This window comes from Ranitomeya variabilis, chromosome 1 (assembly GCF_051348905.1).
Source record: "Ranitomeya variabilis isolate aRanVar5 chromosome 1, aRanVar5.hap1, whole genome shotgun sequence".
NCBI classification, from domain to species: Eukaryota; Metazoa; Chordata; class Amphibia; order Anura; family Dendrobatidae; genus Ranitomeya; species Ranitomeya variabilis.
Genome location: NC_135232.1, coordinates 676,971,271 through 676,995,215, shown reverse-complemented (window position 1 = coordinate 676,995,215; position 23,945 = coordinate 676,971,271). Strand labels below are relative to the sequence as shown.

Sequence of the window (23,945 nt, the reverse complement as noted above, 5' to 3'; positions counted from 1 at the left end):
CACATCACACAGAATCCCGCCCCCCACCCCATTATCACACACAATCCCGCCCCCACCACATTACCACACATAATCTTGCCGCCCACCACATTACCACACATAATTCCGCCCCCCACCACATTACCACAGATAATCCCGCCCCCCACCACATTACCACACATAATCCCGCCCCCCCACCACATTACCACACAGAATCCCACCCCCCACTCCATTACCACACACAATCCCGCCCAAACCACATTACCACACACAATCCCGCCCCCCAACCACATTACCACACACAATCCCGCCCCCACCACATTACCACACATAATCCCGCCCCCCCACCACACATAATCCTGCCCCCCTACATTACCACACATAATCCCACCCCCCTACCACATCACCACACATAATCCCACCCCCCACATCACACTCGCTAATCCCACCCCCTGCACAGTAGCTCCACCCCCACCACATCACCACACATAATCACGCCCCCCACCCCATTACTACACACAATCCCTCCCCCCTCCACATCACCACACATGATCCCGCCCCCCACATTACCACACACAATCCGCACCACATCACCACACACAATCCCACCACATCACCACACATAATCCCGCCACCAAACACATCACCACACATAATCCCGCCCCCCACCACATCACCACACATAATCCCGCCACCAAACACATCACCACGCATAATCCCGCCCCATCAACACATCACCACACATAATCCCGCCCGCCCACCACATCACCACATAATCCCGACACCAAACACATCACCACGCATAATCCTGCTCCCTCAACACATCACCGCACATAATCCCACCTGCCCATCACATCACCACACATAATCCCACCCCCCCAACACATCACCACACATAATCCCGCCCCCCAACACATCACCACACATAATCCCGCCCCCTACCACATCACCACACATAATCCCACCACCAAACACATCACCACACATAATCCCGCCCCTCCACCACATCACCAAACATAATCCCGCCCCCCATCACATTACCACAGATAATCCCGCCCCCCACCACATTACCACACATAATCCCACCCCCCACCACATTACCTCACATAATCCCGCCCCCCACCACATTACCACACATAATCCCGCCCCTACACCACATTACCACACATAATCCTGCCCCCCACCACATTACAACACATAGTCCCGCCCCCACCACATTACCACAGATAATCTTGCCCCCCCACCACATTACCACACATAATCCCACCCCCCACATTACCACACATAATCCCGCCTGTTATGGATCCCAATGGCTAGGGGATCGCACTGGACAAGCAAAAAATAACTCAAATAACGGACGAGCTCTAGGGTGATGGAACCTGGGCTGACCGCTGCCCTACTCCTGACAAACACAACTAGAAATAGCCAGGGAGCGTGCCTACGTTGATTCTAGACGCCTCGCGCCAGCCTAAGAGCTAACTAGCACTGCAGAGAAAATAAAGACCTAACTTGCCTCCAGAGAAATAAACCCCAAAGGTATAGTTGCCCCCCACATGTATTGACGGTGAAAATGAGAGGAAGGCACGCACATAGATATGAAAATAGAGTTAGCAAAACGAGGCCCGCTATAACTAGAAAGCAGAAGGATACAAAAGGGGTCTGAGCGGTCAGCAAAAAACCCTAATCAAAAACTATCCTGAGATTACAAGCACCCATGTGCCAACTCATGGCACATGGGGAGCACCTCAGCCCACTAGAGCTTCCAACTAGCATAGAGTAATATTTAGCAAGCTGGACAAAAAACAAAACAACTGAAAAGCATAACTTAGCTTATCCTGAGAGATCTGGAAGCAGGTAGTCAGAACCAAACTGAGCACATCTGAATACATTGATAGCCGGCAAGGGAATGACAGGAAAGCCAGGTTAAATAGGAAACACCCAGCCTCAGATGGACAGGTGGAAACCAGAGACCGCAACCCACCAAAGTCACCCAGTACCAGTTGTAACCACCAGAGGGAGCCCAAAAACAGAATCCACAACAGTATCCCCCCCTTGAGGAGGGGTCACCGAACCCTCACGAGAACCCCCAGGGCGATCAGGATGAGCTCTATGGAAGGCGCGGACCAAATCAGTCGCATGAACATCAGAGGCGACCACCCAGGAATTATCCTCCTGACCATAACCCTTCCACTTAACCAAATACTGGAGTTTACGTCTGGAAACACGAGAATCCAAGATCTTCTCAACAACATACTCCAATTCTCCCTCCACCAGCACCGGAGCAGGAGGCTCAACCGAAGGAACAACGGGCACCTCATACCTCCGCAATAACGACCGATGGAACACGTTATGAATAGCAAACGATGCTGGGAGATCCAAACGAAAAGATACAGGGTTAAGAATCTCCAAGATCTTATAAGGACCGATGAACCAAGGCTTGAACTTGGGAGAAGAGACCTTCATAGGGACAAAACGAGAAGACAACCACACCAAGTCCCCAACACGAAGTCGGGGACCCACGCGGCGACGGCGATTAGCAAACTGCTGAGCCTTCTCCTGAGACAACTTCAAATTGTCCACCACCTGATTCCAAATCTGATGTAGCCTGTCCACCACCACGTCCACTCCAGGACAATCCGAAGGCTCCACCTGACCAGAGGAAAAACGAGGATGAAACCCCGAATTACAAAAGAAAGGAGAAACCAAAGTAGCAGAACTAGCCCGATTATTAAGGGCAAATTCGGCCAGTGGCAAAAAGGCAACCCAGTCATCTTGATCAGCAGAAACAAAACACCTTAAATAAGTTTCCAAGGTCTGATTAGTTCGCTCCGTCTGGCCATTCGTCTGAGGATGGAATGCAGACGAGAAAGACAAATTAATGCCCATCTTAGCACAAAACGTCCGCCAAAATCTAGACACAAACTGGGATCCCCTGTCAGAAACGATATTCTCCGGAATCCCATGCAAACGAACCACGTTCTGAAAAAATGAAGGGACCAACTCAGAGGAGGAAGGCAACTTAGGCAAGGGTACCAAATGAACCATCTTAGAAAAGCGGTCACACACAACCCAGATAACGGACATTTTCTGTGAGACAGGGAGATCTGAAATAAAATCCATGGAAATGTGCGTCCAAGGCCTCTTCGGGATAGGCAAGGATAACAACAACCCACTGGCCCGAGAACAGCAAGGCTTAGCCCGAGCACACACTTCACAAGACTGCACGAAGGTGCGCACATCCCTTGACAAGGAAGGCCACCAAAAAGACCTGGCCACCAAGTCTCTAGTACCAAATATTCCCGGATGACCAGCCAACACAGAAGAATGGACCTCGGAGATGACTCTACTGGTCCAATCATCCGGAACAAACAGTCTTTCTGGTGGACAACGATCAGGTTTATCCGCCTGAAACTCCTGCAATGCACGACGCAAGTCTGGGGAGACGGCGGACAATATTACCCCATCCCTAAGGATACCAGTAGGCCCAGAGTCTCCAGGAGAGTCAGGCACAAAACTCCTGGAAAGAGCATCTGCCTTCACATTCTTTGAACCTGGCAGGTATGAAACCACAAAATTGAAACGAGAAAAAAACAACGACCAACGAGCCTGTCTAGGATTCAGACGCCTGGCAGACTCAAGGTAAATCAGATTTTTGTGATCAGTCAAGACCACCACACGATGTCTAGCACCCTCACGCCAATGACGCCACTCCTCAAATGCCCACTTCATGGCCAAAAGCTCCCGATTACCCACATCATAATTGCGCTCGGCGGGCGAGAATTTTCTAGAAAAGAACGCACATGGCTTCATCACCGAGCCATCGGAACTTCTCTGTGACAAAACCGCCCCCGCTCCAATCTCAGAAGCATCAACCTCAACCTGAAAAGGAAGTGAAACATCTGGTTGACATAACACAGGAGCAGAAGAAAACCGGTGCTTAAGTTCCTGAAAGGCCTCCACAGCCGTAGGAGACCAATTAGCAACATCAGCACCCTTTTTAGTCAAATCAGTCAAAGGTTTAACAACACTGGAAAAATTAGCAATGAACCGACGATAAAAATTAGCAAAACCCAAGAACCTCTGAAGACTCTTAACAGATGTAGGTTGTGTCCAGTCACAAATCGCCTGAACCTTGACGGGATCCATCTCAATAGTAGAAGGAGAAAAAATGTACCCCAAAAAAGAAATCTTCTGGACTCCGAAGAGACATTTCGAGCCCTTCACAAACAGAGAATTGGCCCGCAGGACTTGAAACACCTTCCTGACCTGTAGAACATGAGACTCCCAGTCATCAGAAAACACCAAAATATCATCCAAATACACAATCATAAACTTATCCAGATATTCACGGAAAATATTGTGCATAAAGGACTGAAAGACTGAAGGAGCATTAGAAAGTCCAAAAGGCATTACCAAATACTCAAAATGGCCCTCAGGCATATTAAATGCGGTTTTCCACTCATCACCCTGCTTTATCCGCACAAGATTATACGCACCGCGAAGATCTATCTTAGTGAACCACCTAGCCCCCTTAATGCGAGCAAACAAATCTGTCAATAATGGCAATGGATACTGATATTTGACTGTAATCTTATTCAGAAGGCGATGATCTATACAAGGCCTCAGGGAACCATCTTTTTTAGCCACGAAAAAAAAACCTGCTCCCAGAGGGGACAAAGATGGACGAATATGTCCCTTTTCCAAGGACTCCTTAATATAATTCCGCATAGCAGTATGCTCTGGCACTGACAGATTAAATAAACGACCCTTAGGGAACTTACTGCCAGAAATTCATTCTATAGCACAGTCACAATCCCTATGAGGAGGGAGCGAATTGAGCTTAGGCTCCTCAAAAACATCCCGATAGTCAGACAAAAACGCAGGGACCTCAGAAGGAGTAGATGAAGCGATTGAAATCAGAGGTGCATAATCATGAACCCCCTGACATCCCCAGCTTAACACAGACATTGTTTTCCAATCCAGGACTGGATTATGAGTTTGTAACCATGGCAGACCAAGCACTAGTACATCATGTAAATTATACAGTACAGGGAAGCGAATCACCTCCTGATGAACGGGAGTCATGCGCATGGTCACTTGTGTCCAGTACTGCGGTTTATTCATAGCCAGTGGTGTAGAGTCAATTCCCTTCAAAGGAATAGGAACTTCCAGAGGCTCCAGACTAAAACCGCAGCGTTTGGCAAATGACCAATCCATAAGACTCAGGGCAGCGCCCGAATCCACATAAGCATCGACGGAAATGGATGACAGTGAACAAATCAGAGTTACAGACAAAATGAACTTAGACTGCAGAATACTAATGGCAAAAGATTTATCAACCTTTTTTGTGCGTTTAGAGCATGCTGATATAACATGAGCTGAATCACCACAATAAAAACACAATCCGTTTTTCCGCCTATAATTTTGCCGTTCACTTCTGGACTGAATTCTGTCACATTGCATAGTCTCAGGTGCCTGTTCAGAAGACACCGCCAACTGGTGCACAGGTTTGCGCTCCCACAAACGCCGATCAATCTGAATGGCCATAGTCATAGACTCATTCAGACCTGTAGGCGCAGGGAACCCCACCATAATATCCTTAATGGCCTCAGAAAGACCATCTCTGAAGTTTGCAGCCAGGGCGCACTCATTCCACTGAGTAAGTACCGACCATTTCCGAACTTTTTGACAATATACTTCTGCTTCATCATGCCCCTGAGAGAGGGCTAATAAAGCCTTTTCAGCCTGAATCTCCAGGTTAGGTTCCTCATAGAGCAATCCCAGTGCCAGAAAAAACGCATCCACACTGAGCAATGCAGGATCCCCTGGTGCCAATGCAAATGCCCAATTCTGAGGGTCGCCCCGCAGGAAAGATATTACAATCTTGACCTGCTGAGCAGGGTCTCCAGAGGAGCGAGATTTCAAAGAAAGAAACAATTTGCAATTGTTCCTGAAATTCAGGAAGGTAGATCTATCTCCAGAAAAAAACTCTGGAATAGGAATTCTAAGTTCAGACATAGGAGTGTGAACAACAAAATCCTGTATGTTTTGAACTTTTGCAGCGAGATTATTCAGGCTGGAAGCCAAACTCTGGACATCCATATTAAACAGCTAAGGTCAGAGCCATTCAAGGGTTAAGAGGAGGTAAGAAGCAGCTAGACAGCAATTAAAGGCTAGGCAGCAAAACTCTGAGGGGAAAAAAAAAAAAATTCCCTTCAACACTTCTTTTTCTCCTGCTTCAGCCCAAACAATTAACACTTTGTGGGCCGGCTATACTGTTATGGATCCCAATGGCTAGGGGATCGCACTGGACAAGCAAAAAATAACTCAAATAACGGACGAGCTCTAGGGTGATGGAACCTGGGCTGACCGCTGCCCTACTCCTGACAAACACAACTAGAAATAGCCAGGGAGCGTGCCTACGTTGATTCTAGACGCCTCGCGCCAGCCTAAGAGCTAACTAGCACTGCAGAGAAAATAAAGACCTAACTTGCCTCCAGAGAAATAAACCCCAAAGGTATAGTTGCCCCCCACATGTATTGACGGTGAAAATGAGAGGAAGGCACGCACATAGATATGAAAATAGAGTTAGCAAAACGAGGCCCGCTATAACTAGAAAGCAGAAGGATACAAAAGGGGTCTGAGCGGTCAGCAAAAAACCCTAATCAAAAACCATCCTGAGATTACAAGCACCCATGTGCCAACTCATGGCACATGGGGAGCACCTCAGCCCACTAGAGCTTCCAACTAGCATAGAGTAATATTTAGCAAGCTGGACAAAAAACAAAACAACTGAAAAGCATAACTTAGCTTATCCTGAGAGATCTGGAAGCAGGTAGTCAGAACCAAACTGAGCACATCTGAATACATTGATAGCCGGCAAGGGAATGACAGGAAAGCCAGGTTAAATAGGAAACACCCAGCCTCAGATGGACAGGTGGAAACCAGAGACCACAACCCACCAAAGTCACCCAGTACCAGTTGTAACCACCAGAGGGAGCCCAAAAACAGAATCCACAACACCCGCCCCCACCACATCACCACACATAATCCTGCCCCCTCGCCACATTACCACACATAATCCCGCCCCCTCGCCACATTACCACACATAATCCCACCCACCCACATAACCACGCGAGGCTCTGTCCCCACACATTACCACACGAGGCTCCGTCCCCACACATTACCACACGAGGCTCCGTCCCCACATATTACCACACGAGGCTCCATCCCCCCACATTACCACACGAGGCTCCGTCCCCACACATTACCACATGATGCTCCGTCCCCACACATTACCACACGAGGCTCCGTCCACACACATTAGCGCACGAGGCTCTGTCCCCCACACATTACCGCATGAGGCTCCGCCCCCCACATTACCATATGAGGCTTCGTCCCCGCACATTACCACATGATGCTCTGTCCCCCCACATTAACACACGAAGCTCCATCCCCACACATTACCACACGAGGCTCCGTTCCCCCACATTACCACACGAGGCTCCGTCCCCGCACATTACCACACGAGGCTCTGTCCCCACACATTACCATACGAGGTTCCGTCCCCCCACATTACCATACGAGGCTCTGTCCCCGCACATTACAACACAATGCTCCGTCCCCCCACATTACCACACGAGGCTCCGTCCCCACACATTACCACACGAGGCTGCGTCCCCACACATTACCACATGAGGTTCCGCCCCCCCACATTACCACACAAGACTCCGTCCCCACACATTACCACATGAAGCTCCGTCCCCCTACATTACCACACGAGGCTCCGTCCCCACACATTACCACACGAGGCTCCATCCCCACACATTACCACACGAGGCTGCGTCCTCACACATTACCACACGAAGCTCCTCCCCCCACATTACAACACGAGGCTCCGTCCCCACACATTACCACACGAGGCTTCATTCCCACACATTACCACACGAGGCTCCGTCCCCACACATTACCACACGCAGCACTTCCTTTCTATGTAATTCAACCACTTCAGCCAAGGTAAACATACATTTAATTGCATAATCACCAGCAGCGTTAATTAGATAGCAATGAACGTGCCGAGCGTTAGCTGGCTGGAAACAGCTAGTAGATAAATATATGGATAGATATATCTCTGTATGTATCTATCTATCCATCCCATATCTATCTATCCCATATCTATCCCATATCTATCGATCTATCCCATATCTATCTATCTATCTATCTATCTATCTATCTATCTATCTATCTATCTATCTATCTATCTATCTATCCCACATCTATCTATTTATCCCATATCTATATATCCCATATCTATCTATCTATCTATCTATCTATCTATCTATCTATCTATCTATCTATCTATCTATCTACCTATCTATCTATCTATCTGTGTGTAATGGAGTGTGGGTTGGACAAATGTAAAAGAGGAGATTGGACAGAAAAGACATCACAAATCTTTTTGAAGATAGAGGAGGGAGGAATTGGGTGTGTTTTGGAGTGGGTGTGCTAGGTGCGGGCTTACAGGTCAGTTCAATGCATCATAGAACTTGTAGTATTAGAGCACAATAAGTCAGGAGAAAGGAAGTTGTCGATTAACCCCATGAGAGCTGGAGCCAGCACTGAGGATGTGCTGCCACAGCATGATAAAAGGTAATATTGATTAAATAAACACAGTGGATGTTTTGAGTGGCACATAATAGCAAGATTAGTAAAAAAAAAAAAAAAAGTTATAGTAGTGGACAACTTCTTGAATATAGGCCTCTACATCTGTTGAGGGAGGATCTAAAGTGATCCTTCATGGTTGACTCAGTGATTTCCAAATTAATCTACAGGGCATTGCCGGCAACTGAAAATGACCAGACGGAGACATGTTTCTCTGTTTGGGGGGATCGAGCAGATCTCTGGCCCCCGTTTATTGTGTATCACTTTTCATAATCATAGAAATTATGCTTCAACCAATCAGCATAAGAACACGCTTACAGTTCTTAACCTATAAGAATGCAGGAACAGTCTGAATGTCAAAGTCTCGTAGAACAATACACCCTCAGTCTCATGTCCTGTCCAGGTTGAAACAATCAAGATCTCATAACAGCTGTGAACTTTAGCCTAGTAACAAAATTTATATCAAAACAGCAAAATGGAGTCGAAAAGCACAAAATGGAGAATCTTTCTTAATTTGTTACTTCACATTCCCCCCTAGATAAATGTTGTTAACTAATATGCAGCATCAGAGGTACTATCCCGAGCTGTAATCTCGAGGGGTACGGTCTTTACATGACTGGTGCCATGTTACCAGTCATGGCTGTTGCGGCGCACCCGTCCCCCCTGTATGCTACAATTTATGGATAACTATTTTTGATGACAGTGGAGGAGATCTTTTGAAGGTAGCCATGCGCTTGGCTTCAACATCTTCATCAGATAACTTTATGAAATCGGTGTAGAGAAGTGCAGGGGTGGCAACGCTTTTGGTATCATCATTAGTTGTCTTAGTGCAGAATTTCCTAATACATACAGAAATACACCAAAGAACAAGTTTTAGTATTACATACATGACAAGGATAAAAGCAGCGATGTGTAACAAACTTTGCAAGATTCCAGCTATCCAGCCCCCAAGTCTCTTAAACCAATTTGCTGGATAAAAAAAGGAGAAGGTGTCTGCCCACCAACTGTCCTTATTATGGCCATTGTCTTTATCATATTGATCTCTGAATCTTTGAATGTTCTCTATCTTTATCTTTAACTTCGTAGTGCTATTGGGATCTATATAATAACAGCATGCGGGTCCAATAACCTGACACATACCACCCTGTGCTGCTGTTAAGTAATCCAGTACTACAGTATATTGATTAGTGACTATGATAAGTTGGTTTTGGACAACAACAGTAGTATTAAGTATATCCAATATAACCCAAATTTGATCATCTAGATAGTCTGTGGCCTTAAGCAATTTATCCCACATTTGTGTAATCATAGGGTAAATGAAAATAGAACTGACAATTTTATTGGCTGTACTCATCTGTACTACTAATCTTTCATGATATTGTACAAACTTATTATTCAATGATATTGGGGAATTTAGGCTGTCCCATGCAGTTACCAATATTATTATATGGTTATACGAAAAACCAAAACATTATGTCCCCTTATTTGCTACTGGTCTGTTTGACCAGCTTGCAGTGCAATGTGTGGATCCACGTCGGCCTTCCTTCCAGCTTTACTGACATAGGAGTAATGAGGAGGACTTGGTAGGGACCGTCATACAAGGGTTCTAGTTCGTATTTTCTGACATGCCTTTTCACAACCACAAAATCACCAGGCTTCAGGTTGTGACAAATATCAGTCTCTGTTGAATCTGGCAGGGAAGAAAAAAACTAGAGCATGGGTGTTAGCAAGATTTTTACTAAGCTGAATAACATATTGAACAGTACAGTCAGTTTCCTCTGATAAATTTGCAACTGGGGGCCTAGCATCAAACAATATCTCATATGGGGACAGGCCATGTTTTGCAATAGCGGTAGTACAAATGTGGTATAGTACAATGGGTAGACGCTCTGGCCATGGAGCCGTAGTCTCCTGCATCATTTTGGTCAATTGTCCCTTCAGTGTGCCGTTCAGCCTCTCAACTTTCCCACTAGATTGTGGATGGTACGGAGTATGGAGGGCTACAGTGGATCCAAGCATTGTCAAAACCTCCTGATACACATGAGAAGAAAAGGCCGGACCTTGGTCACTTTCGACGACTTCTGGAACACTATATCTGCATATGACTTCCATCACCAGTTTCTTTGCTGTGGTCTTTGCAGTCATGTGGGTAACGAGGAATGCTTCCAGCCAACCGGAGAACATGTTGACAACCACCAGACCATATTCATAACTTCCAGACTTAGGCAACGTGATGTGGTCCACTTGGAGCCTTTGGAAAGGATAGTCGGGCTTAGCAAGGTGCTTCGGGGATACACGTTGAAGTTGACCGGGATTGCAGGTCTGATAGATATTACATGCACGGTTGAGTGCTGTCAGGACTGTAGAAATACCTGGAGCCCAGTAGAATTTTTGTACCAGGGCTAGGTCCTGGTTTTTTCCTCGATGTGTGGGCCCATGTGCCCACGTGGCAATAGCAGGGTACATCTGCTTAGGGAGACACACAAGTTGGTCCTTTTTCCAGAGACCATTGTCCATACATGCTCAATCAGCCTTCCACTGCTTCACCTCTACCTTTGGAGACATTCTCTGCATCATCATTAAGCGGTCTCGCGGGGACCGACAGAAAACAGTCTGGCGCAGATCATCAGGTTCCTGTAGAGTCAGTGTTTCTTGTAACTGTTTTCGCTGAGAGCGTGTGGTCACCATAGTTGGTATGGTCAGTTCAACGGGTAGGAGAGCAGAAGCTTTTGCTTGCATATCCGCAAAGGCGTTACCAACAGTCTGTGGACTGTTCCTAGGACTGTGCGCCTTAACTTTGATAATGGCCACCTGGGTAGGTAATTTGATTGAGTCCATGAGGGTTTCAACAGCTTCAGCATTCTTCACTGGAGTCCCGGCAGTAGTAATAAACCCTCGATTGGCCCATAGGGCTCCGAAATCATGAGCAATACCAAATGCATGCTGTGAGTCCATGTATATATTAGCCCGCCTGTCTTTGGCCAGAACACATGCAGTAGACAGAGCCTGAAGTTCTACTTCTTGTGCTGACTGTGAGGGAGGGAGTGCAGCTGTGTGCACTACAGTGTCCTCTGTGGTAACAGCATATCCGGTGTGGAATCTGTCAAACTCATCAGCATATTTTGAACCATCTGTGTATAAGGGTACTGTCACACAGTGCAATTTTGATCGCTACGACGGCACGATCCGTGACGTCGCAGCGATCGTATGATTATCGCTCCAGCGTCGTAGACTGCGGTCACACGTTGCAATCACGGTGCTGGAGCGATGCGGAAGTCCCCGGGTAACCAGGGTAAACATCGGGTTACTAAGCGCAGGGCCGCGCTTAGTAACCCGATGTTTACCCTGGTTACCAGCGTAAACGTAAAAAAAACAAACAGTACATACTTACATTCCGGTGTCTGTCCCCCGGCGTTCTGCTTCTCTCCACTGTGTAAGCACCATAGCCGGAAACTGTGCTCGCTTTCCGGCCGGCAGGCGCTCACAGTGCAGAGAAGCTGAGACGCCGGAGGACAGACACCGGAATGTAAGTATGTACTGTTTGGTTTTTTTACGTTTACGCTGGTAACCAGGGTAAACATCGGGTTACTAAGCGCGGCCCTGCGCTTAGTTACCCGATGTTTACCCTGGTTACAAGCGAACACATCGCTGGATCGCTGTCACACACAACGATCCAGCGATGTCAGCGGGTGATCAAGCGACGAAAGAAAGTTCCAAACGATCTGCTATGACGTACGATTCTCAGCAGGACCCCTGATCGCTGCTGCGTGTCAGACACTGCGATATCGTAACGATATCGTTAGAACGTCACGAATCGTACCGTCGTAGCGATCATAATTGCACTGTGTGACAGTACCCTAACACCAGATCAGGATTTGGAAGTGGATTTTCACTGACATTTGATGGAGTAGCTGTCTCTTCAGTCAGGAGTTGGGAACAGTCATGCTGGAGGTAATCCTCATCACTGCCATCCTTCTTGGGGACCGGCAGTAAAGTAGCTGGGTTGATTGTAGTACAGCGATGCAACTTGACATAGTCAGGCAAAAGGAGTGAACACTGCAGCCGTAAGTGTCATTGTACAGTCAGATGTCTTGCCTGTTGGAGTGTCAGTATTGCCGCAATATCATGCGGGGTAAAAATGTGCGTCTCATGTCCAAGAATTATGTCAGCAGTCTTGTCAAGCAATGAGTGAGTGGCGTGAACTGCCCTCATGCAACTTGGTGATGCTCGGGCCACGGGGCGAGGCGGGCCGAATAATAGCTCACTGGTCGTTGCCTATTGCCATGCCACTGTGTGAGTACCCTGCTGCGTGTCCTTCATTCTCAGACACATACAAATGGAACGGTCCAGTAAAGACCAGGATGCCCAAGGCAGGGGCAGAGGCAATAAGCCGCTTTAATTCAGAGAAGGCACGATAAAGGCTTTCCATACAAACTGGTGATCTTTCCTTATAGTTCATTGTACCGTCTTTCAGGGCGTTGTAGAGAGGTTGCATTATGCGGGATGCATCCGGTATCCACTGACGACAATAAGTACATAGTCCAAGAAAACGCTGGAGTTCAGTCTCATCTTTCAGAAAAGGAAGGGAGCTGACGGCTATTTTTCTTTCTTTTGTGAGGTGTCTGACACCCTGAAGGACACAATGACCCAAAAATATCACTTGACCAAGGCAGAACTGAAGTTTCGAGGCCAAAACCCGACAGTTCAGATCTGCCAGATACTTGAGGAGGCTAACAGTGGCAGCAATGGCTTCCTGCTTTGTTCGTGCACACAACAAAACATCATCCACATACTGAAGCAGCGTGACATAGGGGTGATCTAACTGCCAGGGTAAAAGACACTCGCCCATATTTTTTGCAAACTGATTGGGACTATTTTTGGCCCCTTGTGGCATAACTGTCCACGTCAATTGTCGTCCCTGATAAGTGAATGCAAATAGAAACTGGCAATCTGGGTGTAATGGAATGCTGAAGAAGGCATTGGCAAGGTCGATGTCTGTGAACCAAGCAGCATCCTGAAATATCTGGGACAAAGGAGTATGTGGATTAGGCACCACCGGAGTTTCTAGAACAGTAGCTGCATTAACTGCCCGTAGATCTTGTACCAGCCGGAACACGGGGTAGGCCAGGTGGGGTCTTTTTCTTAACGGGAAACAAGGGCGTGTTACATGGGGAAACACAAGGTACCAGGGCACCATTATCGAGTAACTTTTGTATTTGCCCCTTGAGGCCCCGCTCCTGATGTTTCAAAGGGTACCGATGGACTTTGGGAAAAGGGGCTCCAGGTTTGAGAAACACTTTTACTGGTTCTACAGGCATTATTGGGGGTGGATCTGGGCCTATCAGGACCATCATAACCGTGGGAAGGGCATGTAGGATACAGATCTCCTCATTGTGTTCATCTGAAAAGGGGTTATATAATGTACGGACCATCTGACCATCATCTTGGAGTTGTATTCTGGAGTGGAGCTGTGATAATAAATCTGCCCCCAGTAAATTTACCGGACATGTGGGAGAGATCAGGAACTGAGCAGTAATCTCAGGGAAGGGTCCCACAGGGATGGGTTTTGTAAGAGTATACAGTATTTATTGGGTCTGCCATCTACTCTAATTAAAACAAGCTCTTGATCTGAGAATTGACATGGCAGGGCTTGGGAGTGAGATTCCCAGACATAGGGTTAAAAGGGATATTGGAGTATGTGACTGAATTTGGGTATGGTGGGGAGGGCAGGAGCTGGAGTCTGTTGTGTGGGCCACTGATAAGGAACTGAGCTGTGTCCTTGTAGCTGGGGTGGGGGCTGAGGTTGGAGCAGGAATCGCTGTGCACTGTGGCCGTTGATATAACCTTTAATTTCCCTGCTGATGCAGAGCGGGCTAAGTTCTGTAAACTTTTTTACTATTTTCAATGCATCATCTGGAGTGGAAGTCTCGATATCAGGTCTAAATGACATTATTGCCTCTTTCAATTCAGGTTTAAGGCCGGACATTAAAGCTGCCACAAAAATGTGTGAATGGGTTTTATTTTAAAATGAGAATCCCAAATCTTTAAATATTACCATAAGAGGCCGATAGAACTTCTTGGCAGTCCAGGATATATTGGTGCCTTGGGGTTAAGGGGCATAGGGCTTACAGTTGGGAGGAGAGGCTTAATTTCCTGGGGAGGGACCATATTATCTAGCAGGGAGACCCCCTGTCCCAAATTTTTAATTGTTTGCTTTCCCGACACATTAATCTCAGTCACTTTCTCAGTTCCTTCTTGCACCACAAAACATCCAGTTTTTTGTCATAGTAATAGATAACTTTCCTTTTTCAACGTAACAAAAACAATCAGAATTCACTTCCTCTGTTAATCCTCAATTTACTATATATCAACCACTCAACTTGAAGCAGGTCAATCTTTTACCAATCTTTCAATCACACTGATAACCAAACAATCACTTACAAGTTTCCTTCTAAAACTAGGCACCATATTTCACTTTCAACTTCCAACTTCAACTTACAATATTTCTTTCTACTGCAATACAATACTGTTGCTTTAAACAAAACACAGATCTCCCAACGCGTACTGCACCAAGGACAGAAAATGCAGAGGAACTTGAACGCAGCTACGTGCCCCCTCCCATCCGAGATTTGAGCGGATATAAGAATTCACAGCATTCCTCAACACAGAAAGGAGAAAGCAATCGCGCAGCTGTTTGATTCACCCCTCCCATCAGGTATTTTAGAAATTTCACACAGAAACAGAATACAGCAGTTCTCAGACTTAATTAATTTCTTCAAAACCTTCATCACACAATTCACGTGCCAGACCACCTTAGAAAAACCCATGATTGAGAATATCTTTCCTGCATTCTTAACAGATTTCTTTCCCCGTCTTTGGGCTAACAGTATCAGATTCATCACACAAATTCAAAGTCTTCTTTTTCTTCCACGGAAACTGATTCTCCTTTAGAGCTAAATATCCTTACTTTAGTTGTGCACAATACTGAGCGGCCGTACAGTTTTGTTCCACTGGGTCTCTCTGTCCCCCACTGGGACAACCCAAAAACGCGGTACTCAGTGAAAGGAGGAGGGCGTCTCAGACTTTCCCTCCGGATACCCCTGGACATATACATATATATCTATATATTCCTGAGTTACGCATCCTACCCATCTTCGATCACCTCACCATGCCTGATTCTAACAGGGATCAGGATTTCAGGATATTTTGACTATAAAGAGAGTTACATCACTGGTCAATCTGGGGTGTCCGTCCCTTATGAGGTACGGTTCGAGCACTGGGCTCCGAATGGAACTACACCTCTATATGATTCCACCCAAAAATCACCCCACCATCGGGGACAAACCTCAGATCCTCTTTGCAGCACAAACACAGGAAAACCACACCAAACGGTCTGGACAGTATAACTGCCAACTCACCGTGGTTGTTGTGGGGGATGATCAATCCCAATTTCCAGTGCCTGTGTCCGGTCCGAGGGTCCTTTGTCTTGTTGTCCTCCAGGGGCAGAAGCATTCCTGTTTGGGGCCCCACATTCGGGCTGTTGAGGGAAGATCTAAAGTGATCCTTCACGGTTGACTCAGTGATTTCCAAATTAATCTGAAAATGACCAGACAGTAACGTGTGTCTCTGTTTGGGTGGATTGAGCAGATCTCTGGCTCCCGTTTATTGTTTATCACATTTCATAATCATAGAAATTATACTTCAACCAATCAGCATAAGAACACGCTCACAGTTCTTAACCTATAAGAATGCAAGAACAGTCTGTACGTCAAAGTCTCGTAGAACAATACACCCTCAGTCTCATGTCCTGTCCAGGTTGAAACAATCAAGGTCTCATAACAGCTGTGAACTTTAGCCTAGTAACAAAATTTATATCAACACAGCAAAAGGGAGTCAAAAAGCACAAAATGGAGAATCTTTCTTAATTTGTCCCTTCACACATCCTTAACCATGGACAACCACTAATACCCTCTGTCTAAAAGATGACATGTACCCTTGATGCCTAGGTTACCACAGTGACAATCATGACTCTCCCTGAGCAACCGCAACCTCAAATGCACAGGAACAAACAACTTGTCATGGGGTGTACAAGACGTAGCCAATCCCTACACCTTAACCACCTCCCATGTCACATTGACTGAGTACACCAGATCCCCTTTAGGAACAAAGAACACTGGATAAGACAAAGACTAAGAGAGAGAGAGCATCCGCCCATACATTCTTGGTCCTGGGGAGGTAGGAAATAGATTAAATCTGGTAAAGAACAACGCCCATTGTGCCTGCCTAGAATTTAATCTCTTGGCATTTTCTAAACAAATCAGGTTCTTATGGTCAGAAAGTACAGTAAAGGGATGTTTAGCCCTCTCAAGGAAATGTCTCCATTCCTCCAAAGCTAATTTAATGGGGAGGAGACACCACCCAAGTGCTCACTAGTTCTGCCCCCAGGATGGAAAGACCAGCAGAGTATTTTGGAAACCCAGAAGAGGACTATTGCGTCCACAGCAGGCAGGGGCGTAACAACAGTCCTGCGGGCCCCGGTGCGAACTTTTGAATGGCCCCCCCCCCCCCCCAAAAAAAAAAAAAATGATATACAGACACACGCATACAATGTTAAACTAAGAAGTAAATATCTATTGCAAAAAAAACATTTCCGAAAGATAAGAAAAAAGTGTTGTAAACAACAGCTTACCCTCAAAAGATGAACTTTCATGTTGCATCCCCTAAAAAGAAAAGATTGTAAGGAAAATTAGCTGACAGTCTAATACATTACCTGGAAATTAAGTTTACATGTTAAGAATTTTTACCTACAGAAATTGGTTTTTCAGTCAGTGCTGGTCATGCTTCTTAACCAAAGCGGAACAACATAAAAACGGTTTCAAAGAATCAACTCGAACAAATGCTTAAAACGGCAAACTGTGTTCAAACAGGAACGTAATAAAACGCAATATGAATATTCTTGTCACTGTAGAAAAGGAAATGGGAACATTTATTAATTTAAATGCTTTTTGCAATTGTTGATTGCCTGCCTTCTTTGTATGATGCTTTTGTGGTACCATTCTCAAATGGTAAAGGTATTTTTTTTTTGATTAACAAGCTTAAATGCTTTATTAAATAGATTGATGCTTGCTGAAATGCCAGCCCTCCTGCATCACACTGTATGGGACAAAGCATTCAATGTGTCTGTGGGGTGATGGCTGTTCCTGCCTCTGTTTTTAACTACACTTTGCATATTCTTTGAATTTTCAATGAACAGCTATTTAGTAGTTTTCTGCAGGTTTGCAGAAAGAGTAAGAGGACATGGTGGATATAAACTGTTATAAAAGTTAAACAACCTGAAAATGAAATTTGAAAAATAAATCCAGGTGTTAAACCCTAAATATAGACACAAAGAAAGTTCAAACAGAGCAATTGTATATACCACGCAATAACTGCAGCCATTACATTTAAAAGAATTGCAGATACACAAAACCAATGTATGTGGTGGGGGGGGGGGAATGCATCCCATGGCTCCCCAATACAGTTTCACAGGGCGGTTTGAGCACTTGTAGGGGGGATTGCAGGGCACCCCCCCCCCAGCTAAACGATAATGGCACCGGCTCCTGCCGCCCGGACATACCTGGGCCGTGGGCCCGGCGATCGGCATCGCCAGGCAGCCCGGGACCTGGGAAGAGCATGGCGCACCCACATGTCGCACCCCCCACATGTCCTGTTGCTGCACGTACCTTCACCGCTCGAAGTCCCCCAGGCAGCGCGCGCGCGCCTGGCAGCCCCGCGAAAAGGAGGAGGAGGAGCCGAGGAACGTGACGCCGCACGGCCTGCCCCCACAGTGACCGGCCGCTCAGCCTGCAATTCATCCTGGCGGCGGCCCGGTAAGCTGCGCCCACGGCGGACTACCGAGGTCGCAGAGGTCGCGGCGGCACCGGGCCCTCTTTTGGGCCCGGGCCCTGGTGCAGCCGCGACCTCTGCGACCCCGGTAGTTCCGCCCCTGACAGCAGGTATTCCTAACGCTCTTCCTCTCTGAACAGGCAATTTGCACATGGAGAAAGCAAGAAATCCATTAATGTTTCCAACTAGGAAGTGTCAGGCCCGCAGATAAATCTGATTATAAGAGCCCAGTGCTGAGTTGAAAATAATAGATTTGATGTACCACGCACATTTTCACCTGATAATTGGTTTTGATGCACATGGGAAATGTCTGTAACTTGTTTAAGACAGCTGAAGTATTGTGAAGCTTATGACCTGGACACAGGTGTTGTATCGTAAATGCTGGTCTTTAGTTTCTTCGTAGCAGAGTAATTGTGGAGATGTGTGAAGAATGTGACCATACTAGGCATTCTAAGGATCAGATGTCCCCAATACACAGATATGGTTGGGTATCATCTGAATTAGAGTATGCCATTATAGCTATGCTAGGTTATACACACTGCTCAAAAAATAAAGGGAACACTTAAACAACAGAATATAACTCCAAGTAAATCAAACTTCTGTGAAATCAAACAGTCCACTTAGGAAACAACACTGTTTGACAATCAATTTCACATGCTGTTGTGCAAATGGAATAGACAACAGATGGAAATTATTGGCAATTATCAAGGCACACTCAATAAAGGAGTGGTTCTGCAGGTAGGGACCACAGACCACATCTCAGTACGAATGCTTTCTGGCTGATGTTTTGGTCACTTTTGAACGTTGGTTGTGCTTTCACACTCGTGGTATCATGAGACGGACTCTACAACCCATACAAGTGTCTCAGGTAGTGCAGCTCATCCAGGATGACACATAAGCTGTGCTGCTTATAAGCTGAAATCAGCTGCTGGAGTGAGAACAGGATGCTGCGAGGGAGCGCTGGGAAGGTAAGTAGAATGGTTTATGGGTTTTTTATGCTTTTCTGATGGGGGCCATGAATACCAGGATGGGGATTGGGGCCATTCATGCCAGGATCAGGAGGGGGGGGCCATGCATATCAGAATGGGGAAAGAGGGGGCATGCATACCTGGATAGGGTGAGGTGGTCATTCATACTAGGCTGGAGATGAGGGCAACCTACAAAAAATGGAGTCAAGAGTCCCAAAAATCAATTAACCAAGTGAGAAAAAATATACCAAATGTATATATCAACATGGAAAATTGTGTTACTTTCTAAAAAACAAACGTTTAAACAAAACGACAGTACAATATATAAAAAAGATGAGTTGAATGGTGAAGACAATACACAGGGGGACACTGCTATATTACAGCTAAGGTCAAACTAAAAACCCTAGTTACTGTCTCTAATAGACTTTGGCTATATGATCACATAGTAAGTGATTTATCTAGGGGGGGCATGAGAAAATCAGCTCTATATCAAAGTAAGATGTCCATCTACATGACATAGGGGAAAGTAAATCAAGATAAGAGCAAGGAAAATCCATCTCCACACATAATCCCAACTCAGATCAGATGTTATGTATAAAGTGCCGTAGATTTTGCTGTCCTAAAGTGCTTACCCATGTGGGGTGCAGAATGTCCATCCTGTTGCAGCCCCAACGATTTTGGGGGTAGCGGCACAAGAGAGACTGCAGCCAGACCAGTGGGCGGAGGTGCTGGCCCCCTATCTAACCGGCGAGCCCCAGAAGGCTTATTATGACCTGGCCTTACAAGATGCCCAGGAATATGCCAAACTAAAAACTGAGATACTGGCACACTCAGGGGTGACTATGTCTGTACGAGCTCAAAGGGTTCATCACTGGGCATATTGTGGTGATAAACCTCCTCGCTCCCAAATGTTCGACTTGCTGCATCTGGTGCAGAAATGGTTGCAGATGGAGTAATCCACCCCAGCCCAGATGGTGGAGCTGGTTGTAATGGACAGATTTATCTATTCCCTTCCAAGGCCGGTACAGACATGGGTTGCCCATGGGGATCCCCAGAATGTGGTTGACCTGGGCGGCCTTGTAGAAAGGTACCAGGCAGTCAAGAGGTCCCTAAGGAAGCCGGGGGTGGTGCATTTCCATACTGGGGTGCCCAGCGGGAGCCCAAGTCCCAAAAGAGGGGTAGCAGAGCCACCACAGGGTGAATTCTGAGGCATGAAGGAGCCTTTGAAGGGTTGCAAAAGACTGCTGGTAAAGACCTGATCTGTTGGCGGTGTCACAGTTCTGGACACATTGCTGCCTGTTGTCCTTTGTCTTCTGAGCAGATGGATTGCAGCCTAGGCAGGCACTGCTCATATTTTGCTTATCCTGCTTGCTGTGTGGACCATCAGCCCAGAGATGGGACTCAGTCATGTCCCGTGACCATAAATGGGGTGCTGGTGTCAGGACTATTGAACTCGGGGAGTTTGGTGACTCTGAGAAGGGCCACACTTCCCCACTAGTGATGAGCGAGTATACTCGTTGCTTGGGTTTTCCCAAGCACGCTCAGGTGGTCTCCGAATATTTGTGACTGCTCGGAGATTTAGTTTTCCTTGCCGCAGCTGCATGATTTGTGGCTACTAGATAGCTTGATTACATGTGGGGATTCCCTAGCAACCAGGCAACCCCCACCTGTACTCAGGCTGGCTAGCAGCCATAAATTATGCAGCTGAGTCACCAAAAACTAAATCTCCGAGCTGTCACAAATACTCGTAGACCACCCGAGCGTGCTCGGGAAAACTCTAGCAGCAAGTATACTAGCTCATTACTATTCCCCACCAGTTAATCCCAGGGAAACAAGGATGCCAAGGACTACCCCGTTGCCAGAGTATATATAAAAACAAACTGTGGCACTGAGTCCCATGAGGTTGGGGTTGTGAGAGACTTGCTACACCCCGTGTTAATCGGGCTGGACTTCAGCCTGTTTTCGGACTTGTGGGGAAAGGCTGGGATGCTAAGTGACTCAGACAGACGCCAACTCAACCCTGAACAATCCCTGTCACAGCCAGAGGTGGAGGAGTTCCCCTTGTGTGTCCTGGTGGGTGAAGAGGATGAGATGGTGGTCAGTGAAGCCGAAGTTCCTGATCTGAGGGTTTCTGGGGAAAATTTTGGTTCTGCTCAGATGCGGGATTTTACCCTAAAAATGCATTCGAAAATGTGTCAGTGGTAGATGGGGTTGCTCAATAGCTGGGGGCTGACACCAGGTTCTCACACTTTGCCATTAATGGCGAGTTACTGTATTGGGTGACCACACTGAGAGGAAGGGAGATAGTGGAGCAGCTCTTGGTTCCAGTTCCCTACTGGTGGAGGGTTTTAGATATGGCCCATTCACATGTTTTGGGGGACATCTGGGGGTAGAGAAAACACAGGAAAGAATAATGCAGAGGTTTTATTGACCGGGGTGTTACCGGAAGATCCTAAATTATTGTAGGTCCTGCCCCACCTGCCAGATAACTGCTCCCTCTGCTCACTTCCGAAGTCCCCTAGTTCTGTTACCGGTGATAGAGATCCCATTTGAGAGGATTGCCAAGGATCTAGTGGGTCCTGTAGTCAAGTCTACATGAGGGCACCAGTACAGCTTAGTGGTCATGAACTATGCGACCCGGTACCCTGAAGCAGTACCACTAAGTAACTCCACGGCCAAGAGTATTGGAGTGCCCCGCCTGGGCCGTGGGGTACTCGGTACCGGGTCCGGTCTTAAAGGGGATGTCAGGGTGGCTGCGACCCGGTCCATGGCCCTGGCGTCCAATTAAAGGGGAAAGGTCTTTTAAGGGGAATAGTGGGACCAACGCTGCGTTAATGGGGTCCTCTGGGGGATGTTGTTGCAGCATTGATGGTACACTTCCCACAGGTGAAGCGGAGTCCCCAGGAGTCCTAAGGTGTAAGGCGATAATGGTGTATGCTGGGCAATAAGTAAAGGACGCAAGCTGTAATTCTTTACCTGGTTTATTGTAGTTGGCAGGCTACAGTCCAGGGTACCAGGCACAGATGGTGATGTGGCCCGGCCAGCTCAGAGGCAATGGGAGAATCCCTTTTCAGTAGAGGTCCGTGAGCCTTTCCAACTAGCGCTTGCTCTGTATGGAGTCCCTGCTGCCTGAAGCTTTCTGCAGAGTCCTCTATTCCCCCCGTCCTAAGACAGGTACCTGCATGATGGGCAGCTTGAGCCTTTTTATAGGGACTCTATCATGTCCCGGTCTCCTCCGGTGCTGCTGCGTCTCAGGTGTGGTGTGGGCCAATCCCATAAAGTTCTCAGCCCTCCGGTTCTGCCAAGTGTCCTACAGTTCCACTAAGGCCTCAGGCTCCTGGTACCCGGTAATGCGCTTTGACTCTGAGGGTGCCCGGTCACAGTTCCCCTCTGAGCCCTGTTCCGCTCCTTTCCTCGGAAGCTCCACCACATACAACCCCTCGGGTCTTTCTCCTTCCAGAGGCTGCAGCTCCCTCGTGGCTGCCAGGCCTCTCTGTCTGCTTTCAATTCCTGACTTCCTTCTCCTTCAGTGTCTCTATTAGACTGCCTTGCTTGGTCTCCCTGGGCCAACTGTCTAGCTCCTTCTACGGGTCAGGATACATATAGCTTAGGGAAGCTCCCCTCAATCCGGGTCCTGAGCGCCCCTCCTGGCCTGGATTTGGAATGTGTTGCATGCGGGTGCTTTACCTGGTGAAGAGAACTCCATTGCCTCTGAGCATGATATTACCCTCCCTGAAGGGAATGCAACATCACTGTAACAACCGGTTACCTGGGGTGTTACAGTATCGCCCGGGAACTTGTTCGTATTTTTGCACGAATGGGTCTGTCAAAGGAGATTTTGACAGACCAGGGAGCCTCTTTCATGAGAAAGGTAATGAGGGAGTTGTGTAAGGTCCTTCAGATTGCCCAGCTCCAAACCTCAGTCTCCCATCTACAGACAGACGGCCTGGTAGAGCGCTTCAATAAGACCTTGAAGGCGATGCTCAAGAAGGTAATTGAGAAGAGCAGGAACGAAAGCAGATAGTCCCAGTCTTGACCATCCTTCTCAATCAGAGAAGTTTCACAAGCTTCTACTGGCTTCTCACAGTTCAAGCACCTGTATGGTCGACATCTGCAAGGGCTCCTGGGACATTGCCTGGGAAGCCAAGGACACGCCACACCGGAGCGTCATAGAGCATTTCGCCCAGTTACAGAAGTGGATGGTGAAAGTGATGCCAATCATGAAGGAGCATCTTCTGCAAGCACTGGAGGCACAGGCAAGGGTGTATAGCCATTCAGCGAGAGTGAGGCAGTTCCAACCCGGGGACCGCATCCTAATGCTTATTTACACGGTGGAGAGCAAGTTCCTAGCCAAGTGGCAAGGCCCATATGAGGTGGTGGAGAAACTGAGCGAGGTGAAATACAAGGTATACCAGCCAGGCTGAAGAAAGCCACACCAAATATACCATGTGA

General features: G+C 47.1%; 1 protein-coding gene and 1 long non-coding RNA gene across 6 annotated transcripts in view; one reads left to right on the top strand and one right to left on the bottom strand.

Annotated features, from left to right (window-relative positions):
* SLC35F4 (solute carrier family 35 member F4) overlaps nucleotides 1-23,945 on the top strand; it is a 467,648-nt gene that overhangs the window by 187,021 nt on the left and 256,682 nt on the right. The window lies entirely within an intron of this gene.
* The window catches only part of LOC143776024 (uncharacterized), a 38,375-nt gene continuing 22,925 nt past the window's right edge, over nucleotides 8,496-23,945 (bottom strand). The window contains exons 3-4 of one of the 2 annotated variants that reach the window (XR_013215754.1): nucleotides 17,330-17,360; nucleotides 8,496-9,479 (exon numbers count right to left, since the gene is read on the bottom strand). This is a non-coding gene — a long non-coding RNA (uncharacterized LOC143776024). Of the gene's footprint in view, nucleotides 9,480-17,206; nucleotides 17,361-17,444; nucleotides 17,840-23,945 lie in introns of those variants that run through there. The other variant, XR_013215756.1, reaches the window with a different exon arrangement.